The sequence below is a fragment of the Talpa occidentalis genome, unplaced genomic scaffold (assembly GCF_014898055.3).
Source record: "Talpa occidentalis isolate TD23 unplaced genomic scaffold, MPIMG_talOcc4v2.1 talOcc4.6, whole genome shotgun sequence".
Lineage (NCBI taxonomy): Eukaryota > Metazoa > Chordata > Mammalia > Eulipotyphla > Talpidae > Talpa > Talpa occidentalis.
Genome location: NW_023604972.1, coordinates 104,555,190 through 104,570,177, shown reverse-complemented (window position 1 = coordinate 104,570,177; position 14,988 = coordinate 104,555,190). Strand labels below are relative to the sequence as shown.

General features: G+C 33.5%; 1 protein-coding gene across 7 annotated transcripts in view; it reads left to right on the top strand.

Moving 5' to 3' along the window:
- The window catches only part of FAM172A (family with sequence similarity 172 member A), a 433,278-nt gene that overhangs the window by 204,880 nt on the left and 213,410 nt on the right, over positions 1–14,988 (top strand). The gene's annotated exons all lie outside the window — the stretch shown is intronic.

Genomic DNA, 14,988 nt, shown 5'->3' with positions numbered 1-14,988 from the left:
TAATCTTTACATTTATAAACTTCACTATGTATTTTTTTGTCATCAACATTAAATATATTTCCATGGCTTTTTCACTCCTATACCTTATTGCTTACCCACATCATTTAGAGATAAAACTCATGATAACACCTGGTGATTTTTTAGCCTACCTAAATTTACAAATGCTTATGATTTTATTAAGATCAATAAATAAGTTAAATTGTTCATTTCTTAAATAAATTTCACATTTTGGAAATTATTTTCAAGTACCTTTAAACCTGATGAATTTATTTCAATGTTTTATACTTACGATAGTTCTTTAACACATTAATATGATATACTTTTTAAAATGTAAATGTTATTTTTCCAATAATTCTTTTAATCCCTGCTGATATAGATAACGGTATGCTCACACATATGCAGATTTATACCACATATATAAACCTTTTCTTTGTAAGTCATTAAACTACTAAAAATATGAAATTTCATTTGACTCAAGAGTACCTGAAATGATATCGGAAACCCTGCAAAACTATTCAATTTTCTGTAAAATATAAATTCCCATTTTTTACCTTTCAGATAGTTTAGAAAAGCCTGTACATAAAATTTGGAATTTAACTGAATTTTGAACAGTTTTTCAAATGAACTCAAGATGCCAATGTAACAGATGACCAGTGTGTCAGTCCTATTTTGCCTGTCCTTCTTGTCACACACTGGTGGATATTTCTCTACTTTTGTTCCACTTTAATATAAAGCACACAGATGTTTCAGAACAAGACTTGACTTCTGACCTTGAGGCTATTAGGGTCAGGGTCCTCAGGGCCTGTGAAATTATCACAAGCTGAGCTAAAGTTTTTCTCCATCACAGGAAGTAACCAGTAAGTAAGAAGTTAAAAAGGAGCTTTGTCAGAGAGACAAGATGGTCTCAGTAAGGGTCAGCTTCTGTAGTCTGCTATCTCTGCAGGAGGTGCATGCATGGGAGGAGGAATATAATATAACCACTGGCACATCACATATCTGTCAGGCAATGCCAGCACTGAGAAGTCTATTTACTGTAATATACCTTGTTGAAGCTTTAAAATATTGATGATGATATATTTGCTAGTTTTTCTGAAGTAACTTTGATGGGGTTATGTAATAATATCATAAAGGTAGTGGCAACTGAAAAAAAAAAAAAAAAGCAGTGCCTGATACAATAAAATGGATTTCCTCTAAAACAAACAACACTGTACAATGATACATTTTGCATAGTTTTTTACAAAGCTTGATTAATATTTTAAGGTAGTTCTGTTTAACTTAATTTCAAAAGCATTCTTAAAAGACATCATAGTTAAACAAAAAGAATAAAATATTTTTAAACCTTTTGTTTTTGCCTAAGTTTAAACAATATTCTTTTCTAGTCTCCATACTATTCTTAGGGGCAAAGTTGTGGCATTTAAAATATTGACAATACTCATTTTCTTAGGATTTTTCACATAAGTACAATATATGAAATTCTTTTACATGAATTCAAAATTTTAATAGTAACTTTACAAGAATGTGAATTGTGAATATCTTATATTATCGTTTAGTTTTTTTCATTAATATGTTATACCATCAGACATTAAATCATTTGGATTTTGCTAATTTTAACTTTTAAAAAAATAGTTGTAAAGTTTTACTCCTAAAAAATTCAAACACACACACACACACACACACACACACACACTGCTTATAAGAGCAGCCCTAGTTTGAATTCATGGAAGTTTGAATTCATGGAAGTTTTGTTTTTCTACCAGTTTGATACAGATTGACATTCTTTTAGGTTGTGGATTATCAGAAAATCTTTTTTGAATGTGGCAAGTACAGTTTTACCAATAAATGCAATTACTTACAGTGTTTATTGTCTGAAAACAGGTACTATTCAGGACCTATTCTAAAATTTGCCTTGCCATTTACTAAATTAAAATTGTGCATAATTGTATTTTAAAGTTGAATTTGCTGCCAATAATAGATATTTGAAAATAAATTACTTTTAAACGTAGAGCATAAAAACAAAAAGTTGTACAGCTTTCATATTTTGCTAATTGTTGTTTTTGAAAACTGAGAACATAATTTATGATTATACCCTATCTTAAACTGTTAGATTTCTCCTAAAGAATACATTATAATTAGAGATTAGTTTTCAAAACCAGTGGTCATTTTATGATAGTAAATCTTGGAACTTGATTGGGTCTAACCTCACAAAAACAGTGTATATATGTACCATTACTATAATCAGAAGAAAAAGTGATGCTAAAAATTTACCTTCCTCTGCTTTTATTTTCATAACATCCCAAATTTCCTACTCTCTAAACTTCCTTGATCCTAGTGAAAATAGAGGTTGATAAAACAGCTACGGTAGCAACTCAGCAATGAAAGGCAGAAAGGAAAAACTATTTACTTTATGAAATAATAATAAATTTTTTAAAGTAATGTGCCTATGCTGTTATATTTTGTATGTTTAAACTAATGCTAGTATATAGTTACAGCTACTAAACCATCATTTATGAAGCTTTAAATTTGTCTTAGAAACTGTTATACATGATAGAGTAAGTAGTTATAATCAGAATATGTTTATCAAATTCATTCAAAAATACATGTAATCTACAAATAATATACGTTGCTTTTACCTTATATTAGTTGCTAAAAATTCTAGCTCATTTTTTGGAAATTATCATTAAAAAACAATCAGTTCTCAGGTTTTTTCATCATCTCTTTTACCAGTCACTTAGATAAAGTGATTCCATATTTACAGAGTTGATCATTTCAGACTGCTTTGCTCTTGTCTTTCTAGGTGATGGTCAAATAAAATAATCTTTCTAGGTGATGGCAAAACAAAGTAATCTTAGCCTTTTCTTTTATTTGGAAATAAGTTAGCCTTACTTGACAAGGCCCAGTTTCCAGTCTTAGCCCTCCTACTTACCTTCCCTATTTGCAATCCTCAGTAAGTCAATGTGTATTCAGATTTCTTTCCTTGGTCAAAATGAGTGTTGATATTTTTTGTAAAATACATTAAACACTTTTAGTAAATACATTTTTTATTTTACCAAATAATCCAAGCTGATATAAAGTTGGTATTTTTCTTATTACTTTTATTTACTTTTGTTATTATTTGTGCATTCATAGGCACTATCAAAAATATCACTTAGAAATGTGTGAAAACTGCTTCTTTAGAAAGTGTATCTCTACCCACTTTTGATTTTGGCTCTCCATGCTTGTCAGCACTTGATTGGCACCTCACTTGCATGTGAATTAAGGAATGAAGGGAACTCTCTTTTCCTGCCATTGTCTCATGCCTGGCTTCCTACCCTCCAGGCAGTCTAAGCTGACCTTCAGCAGCTGATAGAGGACTAGTTTTTGGACTTAGCTTGTGTAAGGACACTCAACCTCAGTCTAGTCTAGGTTGATATTTTAAAATTGCCTAGAGCATGATTTGGATATACACAGAAGAGAAAATGAAATGGGACTAAAAGAATTAGTTTTTACCTTTAGTGATATCAGCTAATTGTGACTTTAAAGAAGCATTATTTACATTTTGTCTATAAAGAGCAAAGTAAATTAGACATTGGTAGGATTCTTGCTTAGTGTGATCAGTAGAAAGAGGTAAAAGTTGGGCTGCTGGAAATCAGGAATTGAGAAAAGTTAAAATAAGGAATAATAAACACAAAATACTGAGCCGTAATACGAAAATAATTTGGGTCAAGGCCCTTTTTTTCTTAATAAAATTTGTATTGATTTACCATTGGTTTATAATGCTATATAAGTTTCAGGTGTACAGCTTTGCACATTGATATATGTTCATATCAGACAGCACATACCACCATAGTTCTAGTGCAGAAGCACTTCTTAAAAACCTATTTTCTTCTTTTTTGGGGGGAGAGAGGAGGTTGGTGACGGTATTTTATTATTGTGTTGTAAGTGTCCTTTATATGTCATGGATTACAGTCTAAAAACCTATTTTAAAACATAGGTAATTTAGTGAAAATAAATGACCTTTTGCTCTGTCTTGCATTTTTTAATGACTTTTTTTAATTAAGGCAACACAGTTTTACAGCACTGCACATGACTCAAAATTACAGGATCCCACCATTTCTGCTATATGTTACCAAAGTATACCCAACACCAAGGCACCTGTGGTCCTTCACCATAGTCCATTGTACCCTTCCTCATTTCTTTCCACTCTTACCTTCTTCTCAGTTTTGTAGTCAGAGGCTTTTTGGAGAGGGCAGGGGGCTTTGGGGGAACTTTGGTATTGTCTAATTTTTTTTATTTCTCTATATTCCATGTATGAATGAAACAATTCAGTATCTGTCTTTCTCCTTCTGGCTTATTTCACTTTGCATAATCCTCTCCACTTCCATTCATGTTGCCAGAAATGTCAAGAGTTCATCTTTTTTTTAATATCTGAGTAGAATTCCATATTATATATATATATTCCACATCTTCTTAATCCACTTATCTGTCATTGGGTGCTTATTTTGCTTCCTTAACTTGGCATTGTAAATAGGGCTGCACTGAACATAGAAGTGGTAATATATGCTTTAGAATTAGTGTTTATGACTTACTGTTCCTGGACCCTTCAATGTGGATCATTCTTGGAGTGACTAAGTATCTCATTGTGGTTTTGATTTGCATTTCCCTGAGAATAAGTCATGATGAGCATTATTTCATGTGCCTGTTGGCTATCTATACATCTTCTTAGAAGAAGTGCCTATTATGTTTTTTCTACCCATTTTTTGATTGGGTTACTTGTTTTCATTTTGTGGAGTTATGTGAGTTCTTTGTAGGTCTTGCATCTCAGCCCCTTGTCAGATGTGTGATCTGCAAATATTTTCTCCCATACAAGAAGCACCATTTCATTTTGATAGCTTCTTTCACTGTGCAGAAATGTTTTCATTTGATGTAGTTTCATATGTTTATTTTTGCTTTTGTTTCAGTTGCATTAGGCATCCAGTCCCCAAATATATCATGAGGCCAGTGTCATAGAATCTGTTTTCTTAACTGTATTTATTCATCTATCTATCTATCTATCTATCTATCTATCTATCTATCTATCTATCTATCTATCTACTATCTATCTATCTATTTTAAAGATATATTTATGCATACAAGAGCTGGGGTACAGGCCAGAGATACAAGGGGTGAGAGGACTCACCAGAGACAGAATGGGGAAAAGAACAGGCAGACTGACTGAAATACACTGCTGAGGGAAGCAGCGGGCAAGACAGGAGAGGTCTGCTGCGCCATGTGGGTTTCTCCCTGGCCGGCCAGGCATTTAACTCATGCTGCAGAGGCTGTGGATTGCTTCATATACAGTGCTTAACCCCTTGCGCCACTAGGGAGGCCCAGTTTTCTTACCTGTATTTAATGGCTTTGGGTCTCACATACAAATCTTTCATCCATTTTGAGTAAATTTTTGTATATGGTATGGGACAGTGGTTTAGTTTCTTTTGACTGTTCAGTTTTCCCAACATCTTTTGAAATGTCTTTCCTTTTTCCAATGTATACTCTCAGCTCTTTGATCATAGATTAACTGTGTGGGTTTATTTATAGGTCCTCAAATCTATTCTGCCATTTGGTGAACCTGTTTTTACTATAAAAGCATCCCGTTTGAGGGCCTCCCTGGTAGCTCACCAGCCACTGTGGTATGAATTCAATCCCTGGCCAGGGAGCTAACCCACATGGCGCAGCAGACCTCTCCTGTCTCACCCGCTGCTCCCTTGAGCAGTGTATTTCACTAAGATCCACCCGTCTGCTTCCCACTGTGTGTCTGGTGAATCCTCTCTCTACCCACCAGCTGCACCTCTGGCCTGCACCCCTGTTCTTATATGCATAAATAAATAAAAATAAATCTTAAAAAAACACACAGAAAAACCCAAAAGCATACTGTTTTGATTACTTTAGCTTTGTAGTTTAGTTTGAAGTATAGGAGTGATATACTTCTAACTTTCCTCTTTTTTTGTAGTGATTGCTTTGGCTGTTTGGGGTCTTTTGTGGTTCAATTTAAATTTCAGTGATATTTGTTCCATTTCTTTGAAGAATTCCATTGCAACTCTAGTGGGAATTGCATTGAATATTTATATTGCTTTCAGTAAAATGGACATTTTAACAACGTTCATTCTTCCAGTCAATGAGGAAGGAATATCTTTCCATTTCTTTGTGTCTTTTTCTATTTCTTTTCACAAAACCTTATGGTCTTAATTGTGCAGTTCCTTTGTTAAGTTGATTCCTATCTATTTAATACTTTTTGATGCATTAGTAAAGAGGGTGTTCTCTTGATTTTTCTCTCTTCTAGTTCATTGTTAACATATAGTAACAAAACTAATTGATTTTTATGGATTGATTTTGTAACCTGCTACTTTACTGTTCTGATTTATTGTTTGTAATAGATTTTCAGTACAGTTCTTAGTGATATATCATCTGCAAATAATGATAATTTTAGTTCTTCTTTCCAAGTTTCGAGTCCTTTTATATCTTTCTCTTGCCTGATTACTCAGATTAGTACTCCCAGTATTATGTTGAATAGTAGTGGTGAAAGCGGACATATATGTCTTGTACCTGATCTTAGAGAAAAACCTTTCAGTTTTTCATCATTGAGTATGATTTTAAACATAGGTTTGTCATATATGACTTTTATCATGTTCATATATATTCCTTCTGCCATTTTTGGTCAGGTTTTTTTTAAATCATAAATAGATGTTAAATATTATCAAATATTTTCCCAGTATATATTGATATTATTACATGATTTTTATTTTTCCTTTTTTTGTGTGGTGAATTACATTAGTCAATTTTCAGGTGTTAAACCAGTTCATCAGTTCTTTTAACTTCTTTATCATGGTGATTTTATACTCTATATCTGATAGGAATATAAAATCTTCCATGTCTTTGTGGATGGATTCTGGTAGGTTGTTCTTTCCCATAAGATGTCAAAGCACTATGTTGTTGTACTGTTCTCTTTGCTCATTTTGCTGCTTTCCACTTCCATACTTTTTTTAAGTGACTGTAGCATAAACTACATTTTACAAAGTAAGAGATTTGCATTACTTCCAGCAGATAGTTCTGTGTATATATTTTTTTAATATTTTTCCAGTTTTATGTGACTTTACATCTTTGGTCTTTCCGGTCTTCTGTAGTTCCAGAGACCTGCATTGCAGATGTAGTAGTCTGCAGGGGTCTAGATGCTGATGGGAGTAGGGGCAAGGGGCTGGCTCTTGCCTATGGCACTGCCAGTATCCATCTCTGTGTTCCTGACATGAGTTTCTGTAGAATGTACCTTGTCAATGAGCTCCTCAAGGTCAGTACCAGTCCCAACAGGTGGGTGTAGGAGGACACAGCCCAGGGCGCTATCCTTGTTTCTTTTACTGAAGATCAGGCCTGCTGAGAGCACCCCAACTCTTTCTTCCTCACATTTATCCCCTCAGTCAGTGTTGTATATCTCCACTCCACTGTGCTCTTCTATCCCCAGAAATGCTGTGCAGATAGCTGAGCCATGTTTTTTAAGGCAACCTTCCATCCAGGACTTCTAGCTAGGCATTTCTTTCTACCCACTTCCTGTTTAATGAATAATGTCCCTTCTTCAGTGTCCCTTCTGATACTGTCCATGCTGTTCTCCAGTGTCCAAGAGGTGCTCCAGTTTTTGACCAAGCCACAAGATCCTCTGGGTGTAGTGAATTACTTGTCAGTTTATTGCCCCAGAACAAAGCAAGGAATCTCCTCTGATGCCATCTTTAATCAAATTCCCTCTACTCATATAACTAGAATTTGATTTGACTATGTACATGATACAAGTAGCATGTTAATGTACAGAATGATTCCAACTTTTATGGAACCCCTATCGTAATTCTTTAATTATTTTATAAGAAAGCTGTGTAGTTTTTCTTACCATTTTGTAATGTCCTTAAAGAGAGAAACCAGAAGTTATATTATTTTTATATCATCTACTCAGTTTTATTTCTTGCCATGCATATATTAGATACCACTTCTTGATTGATTTTAATAACATTAATTTTAGGAGTTATTGCAAGATGGTCTTTACCAATGTATAGTAGTAGGAGTGATGAGGAAGAAACACGCGTCAAAGATATTAAGGAGACAGATTCTCCATGGGTTTAGCAACACTGTACTTGGAAAACTAAGGAGTTCTTTCCCATAAGATGTCAAAGCACTATGTTAAGTATTAACAATAACACTTTAATTAAACCTATTCTTCCTACCCTCCATTTGAATATTGGCTAATTTGGGAACTCTGCCTAATCAATTCTTTTACTTTAGATACTACCCTTTTTGCTCCTGGTGTTAGTCTCTAATAATCTCCCCTCTGCTGCTGCCTCTGACCCTCAGGCTGAATGAGAAGATTGCTTCTCTATGACTCACTCTTCTAAGGGCGGTTTTCTCAAACTAAGTTACAATTGCATCCTCACAATGTTATATGGCAGGATATGGAGTAAATCTAGGATACATTCCATTTCATCCCTAATCATGAGGTTAGCATTGTTTTTTTTTATTTAATAATTAACTTGCTTTTTCATTTTTCCATTTTTTTTTTTTTTTTTTGAAACTGAGGCACAGAGAGTTTAAGAAACTTGAGCAAGGTCACTTAGCTAGTAAGGGGTAGAGGTTGAATCTGTGCCCAGGTAGTTTGGTTCCAAAGTCTGGGTTGTTAATTCCCATATTTATGCCCCTATCATAAACAATCAAAACAATAAACAAAACGAATAAAATCAGAGCCAATAATGTAACCATACAGTACAATTGGACATTGTATGAAAGTACAATTTAGTAAAATGATCTGAAATAGTGTCTGTGGAGTTTGGGCAGAATGTGAAGTTACGAGTAACAATCTGGTTTTTTTTTTTTTTTTTAATCTTAAATTTTTCCATTTTTAATGTTTTAATTTTTTTTTTAGATTGGTTTTTTTTTAAGATTTTTTTATTTATATATTTACACAAGCACTGGGTACAGTCAGAAGGGCAGGAGGGTGAGAGAATTCACCAGAGCCAGAGTGGGGAACAGAACAGGCAGACTGATGAATATACACTGCTGTGGGGAGCAGCGGGCGGCAGGAGAGGTCTGTCACGCCATGTGGGACCCTCGCCAGTGGCCGGGGATCGAACCGGCGCTACAGAGGCTGTGGGCAGCTTCGCAGCCCAGTGCTCAACCGCTGCACCACCAGGGGAGGCCCTGTTTTAAAATTTTTAAGACATAATTATGTTTATTGAGATAGACAATATTTGTTGAGTTTTATTGAGATAGGTTTCATATACCATGAAATTTTCCTTTAAAGTGTACAATTCAATAACTTATTGTACAACCATCACCACTGTCTAACTGTAGAAATTTTTCATCATTCCAGAAGAAACTCCATATGCATTAGACTTCACTCCCCATACTTATGGTCCCATCAGCAATCTGTGAACTTTAAATTTCTCTGCAACCTCATCAATACAAACATAAGGAAATGTATACATGCTATTGTCTGTCTTCTTTTAGGTATCCTAATGGAGATGGGCTGGCATTTCATTGTGTTGATTTATATTTCTCTATTGCCTAATGATTTTAGCATCTTTTTATGTGCTTATTGACCACTGATATATTTTCTTTGGATAAATCTATTAAAATCCTTTGCCATTTTTAATTGTGTTGCCGTTTTACTGTTGAGTTGTACAAGGTCCTCATGTATTCTGGATACAAGTTCCATTATCAGTTACATAATTTGGAAATATATTCTTCCATTCTGTGTGTTATTTTTCCACTCCCAGTGATGTTCTTAGAAGTACAGACTTTTTTTTTTAATTTCGTCATTGCAAGTTATTACTTTTAGTTTATTGTCACTAGAGTTCATTTCTGTACATTGTATGAATTGAGGTTCAACTTAATTCTTTTGAATATGAATTGTCAGTTGCCCCAGCCTTTAATTTGTCCTTTAATTTGTGTTAGCATGTTTGTCTGTAAATAGTAGGGTCTGTTTCTGGACTGTCAATTCTATTCCATTGATATATATGCCTGTCCTCATACCAGTACCATAATATCTTAATTACTATAGCTTTTGTAGTAAATACTGAAATTGAGATATGTGAATCTTCCAACATTATTGTTCTTTTTGAATATTCTTTTGGCTATTCTAGGTCCCTTACATTTCATATGAATTTTAGGATCGGTCAGTGAATTTCTTCAAAAAAAAAAAAAAAGACTGGGTGTTCATTGGTATTAAGTCTATAGTAAGTTTGTGGAGTACTGCCATCTTAATAATATTAAATTTTTAATTCATGAGCCTGGACTTTCATTTCATTTATTTAGATCTTTCATAAATGTTTTGTTGTTTTCAGTATATAAATCTTACAGTTCTTTGGTTAAATGTACTTTCAAGTAGTTTTTTTGATGCAATTCTAAACAAATATTTTTCTTAATTTTATTTTTGGATTGTTCATTGCTAGTTTATATAGAAATTTCGGTTGATTTTTGTATGTTGATCTTGTGCTCCATAATACTATGTTGGTTCTAATTATTTTTTGGTTAATTTCTCAGAATTATCTGTGGTGATCACATAATCTGTAAATAAAAATAGTTCTTCCTGTCCAATCTGAATGTCTTTTTTTTTTTCTAATTACCCCATCCAGTGTAATAATGAATAGAAGTAGCTAGAGTAGACATTCTTGTGTTAGCATCTTAAGGGGAAAAAATTCATTGTTTGTGATTTAAGTGTGATGTTACATGTAATTATTTGCATTCTTGATAGGCTTAATGAGGACCTAGTTTGTGCCTATATGTTTATATGTCTCAATGACACCAAAATAGGGTTGTTCAGAAGGGTGAAGTGGAGAAAAATTACCCTAATCTTTAATATGGGTCTTTTTACAGAATAAAAGATGTATATTACTCCATTGGAATTACCTTTGGAGGTTTTTTCAATATCCACATAGAAGGACTGCATTTAGGTTTTATTACCTGGGACCTATAAAGCTGAGAGATTGGGCATTTTATCTCTTGATTAAACAAAGACTACCTGGAAAACATTGTCTGGTAAAATTAGCACAGTAACATGTTAAAGAGAACCCAGAGAAATTGACATATTAATTTGTTAGATATAAATCTCTCTATTAGAAATATTTCTTTTTCCACTGCTTTTATAAAAGATCTTAATGAGAGATTTTGTGTTTTACTGCAGCTATAAGAGCATGATTGACTATTGTAAGTCTTTCACAAGAGGTATTGTAGCGCAACACATTTGGATTAATAATGGGGCTATTTTTACTGTTCTTACAGACTTATGATGATCACTCAATGTAAGCACTCTCCCAAATAAGATCCCCAACCAGTGTAACTTCTCTGATTTGATATGACAAATTGAAAAGAGCTCTTAGAGGATGAGAAAATTTGCAATCAAAACCATTTAACTTCTTCCTTAGAAGTTAGACCTCAATACTTATTAAATAATTTACTCAAATTAATTTACAAGAGCTGGGTAAACTTATATGGAACCATAATAGATCCATGTTAAAGAAAACTTGACATAATAAAGATGGAAGCCAAATCTGGACAAAGGTTTCACTACTGTAGTTCAGTTAGGTTCAGAAAGAGCTAATTTATTCAGTTGGACAGATTGACTTTAGACCGAGAAGTGAGCCATTACTAGGTGGGCATGATAAGCTCAGGTTTGAATTAGGAGATAATAGTGTAGTGGCAGAAACAGCAAACCTAGGTATTGGTGATAACTGCAAAAGCAAAAGGAACATAATAGTGGGTTCCAAGACTTCCTCTTCTTCCTGACCAAGCCCTACCTACTTCACTGCCTTACAGGGGAAGAAGAAACAACCACCAAAAAGAACAGAATCCAGCAATGGGACAAGGACAAAATAAGATTTAAGGCTTCGGTCATTGGCTGGGGAGGTTAGAAATAAAATCTTTTCTTGAGAAAATAAGGGCTTATAGCAGCAGGCAGAAAAATCACTGTAAAGTGATAAAGCAGACATCCAGTTTATGTGACTTGGATCAGAATGGGAGATAGGAAAATACAGTGTTCTAATATCATTTAAATACCCAGGACTTTTCCTTGGTATCTGGGTTACAGGTTTCTATAGCAATAAAGGAGTTGGAGTACAAAGAGCTATCATTTTCCTTCTTTTACGGTTCTGAGATGACCACACTATAGGTCTAAAACTTTCTTTTGGCCCAGAGAAGCAAATTTATATACTTTTAATTCTCCTGATCTTAACTTTTAGAATTGTAGACTTTCAGTCCCTACATATGTATGTCATTTCTCTCTTGCCTCATTTTTTTAAACTACAGATTTTTGAAACCTTTTCATGAATTTAGATCACCTTTGAATGAATTTAGATCACAATAAAGCCCCCTGGACTGCAGAAGTTTGACTATATAGAAATGTTTCTTAAAATTAAGATTGAATATTACACCCTCAAAACAAGAAATGATTTAGAAAGCTGATCTTAAAGATAGTCATTTTTATATGCAATTAAATATATCCCTACTCTGTACAAGTATAGAGAAACAGATTAAGATGCCTGATTCTTGGCCTCAAGAAGGTTATGGTCTAAATAGAGGTACATTTAGAGAAAGAGTAATATAGTAACATAATTTTGAAATGGAATGGTAGCCAAGAGGTCATTATATTAACTTCCTTAATATAAAAATTCGTATAGTAACTTTGTCTTCTTAGAGTGAAGCATTAAGAAGAATTTTTTTCTGTTGATGAACTGGTATGTTCTTTTCACCAGAAAATAAAAACTTTATATTTTTACATTTATCTCTTATAAACCCAGAACTATGGTTTGTTTTCTGTTTCTTTAAATTATTTTCAACCTCTATATCTTACTCAGTGTCTTAATTTATACTTATCTTTTGCTTTAAGTCATCTCAGAATCCTTTTCTTAATTAGTGAAAAAAAGTTCTTTATTTTTGCTAGCTTCTACCATTTTAACTACCACCCAGCCAGAGCTATAATATTTTTTGATCCTAAATTATATATAAATAATTATCATAAGCAGATGTAGGTTTTTTGGATCATAATGAAGGAAAAAATTGTCGGGGCATTTGTATAGGACTGCAAGATGGACCAAGAGAAAAGGCTTTCTCATTTAAGATAGAAAACATGGACATTTAGAGTCAGTGTCCTTAGTGTAAAGTATGTATAGTCTATGAATTAAATTTGGCACTAACAAGGACCACTAATGGAAATTGATCAGTGATTGCAGAAAATCATCTAACAAGATAATGAAATCTTGAATCGAGGGAAGTTACAAAACATACCTCTAACCTCAAATTTAGTTATGTTTGCTATGATTAATTTTAAAGAGTCTTAGATATCTATAAATTAGTTTGCCTATTTAAATAACTATTTGTGCATTCAGAGTTCTTAGTTTTCCATACCTTATTTGAATTTTCCTCATAAAGAAGTTTATCAAAGAGTATTAAATATAAAATTGCCACTTAGTATTTCAGTGATAATTCAATAATTGAGTCAAGTAATTAGAGTTTGGATTTCTAATATACCTAGTTTATATATAAATATATATAAATCTAGCTATCTAACTTCAAACATCTTGTCTTCAAATTTCTTTACTACATTATTCAGAAATCTGGATTATAAGAAAAACTTGACATTTACCTTTCTTAAAGAGAGGCACTGGGGAGAAAGATTAGGAACACTCAACATTCTCCCGTAGCAGAAGTTCCTTATCCTGACTTTTTTGCAATTTAAGGTATGCAGCTATAAATGTTGATTTTATAAATTACAATTATAAACATTGATTTTCTAGGAGTTTATAATAACCTGTATCTGCTAATGACAAAGAAACATTGACTTTCTCTATAGTCATGTCCTGTAAATTCTAATAAAGTGATGGAGATCACTAGCCTATGTGTTGCCTTTGTTGTATTACTGCTCAATTTATCTCAGAAAATAATTCCTATTTCCAGTGCTATTGATAGTGTAATAATACTTTCTGCCACTGATAGATTCAGCCTCAAATTTTTATTTTGCTTCCTACTATACATTTTACGGCATCTTTCTAAATATTTAATGTATTTATATTTAATCTAAATATTAAATACACGTAATACATATCTTTAGCATATTACAAATTTTAACATTTGGCAACACATATGTTTTCACTAATATCTTATGGATTTTCAAGCAAAATAGATACCTTCATGCTAATTGCTATTTTGGGCCCTAATTCACTGTCCTAAGAGCTATTTTAATAAACCCATATAATCTGTTAGTCAGCCTAAGACCTGGTTGAATCAGAATCAGTTCTAAGCAATTTTCAGCAGTGTCTTTGAAGATGAATATTTTATTTTATTTATTTATTTTTAAAGATTTATTTATTTATTTATACAAGCACTTGGTACAGTCAGAAGCGCAGGAGGGTGAGAGAATTCACCAGAGCCAGAGCGGGGAGCAGAGCAGGCAGAAGGGCCGAAGTACACTGCTGAGGGGAGCAGCGGGCGGCAGCAGAGGTCTGCGTGCCATGCGGGACCCTCCTCCGGTGGCCGGGGAGCAGCCGGGGATCGAACCTGCACTGCGGAGGCTTCGGGCAGCTTTGCAACACAGCGCTTAACCGCTACACCACCGGGGAGGCCCTGAAGATGAATATTTTAAATAGAACTCTAGTATTTATGAATAACTTGCCAATCAGAGCAACAACATCATCTTCCTCTGTATCATCAGTATCACGAATGCTTAAATGATACTTAGTGTGCATCAGGCACTTTCCTAAGAAATTTATATACTTTATATAATTTAATCCTCATAACTCCATGAGGTAAGCAAAGGTTATTATCCCATTTCACAGATGAGTAATATTTAAATTTATTTTTTCCCTTTAAGAATATGACTTCTCGTTTTTTTTTGCAGTGACTTTTTGTTTCCTCTCTCATCAAGTACTTATGCAGAATAAACAATACAGTATACTAACTGGGGTGACTCTTTTCCACAAAGCAGCTTCCAGATTTTTCATGTATTTCAGG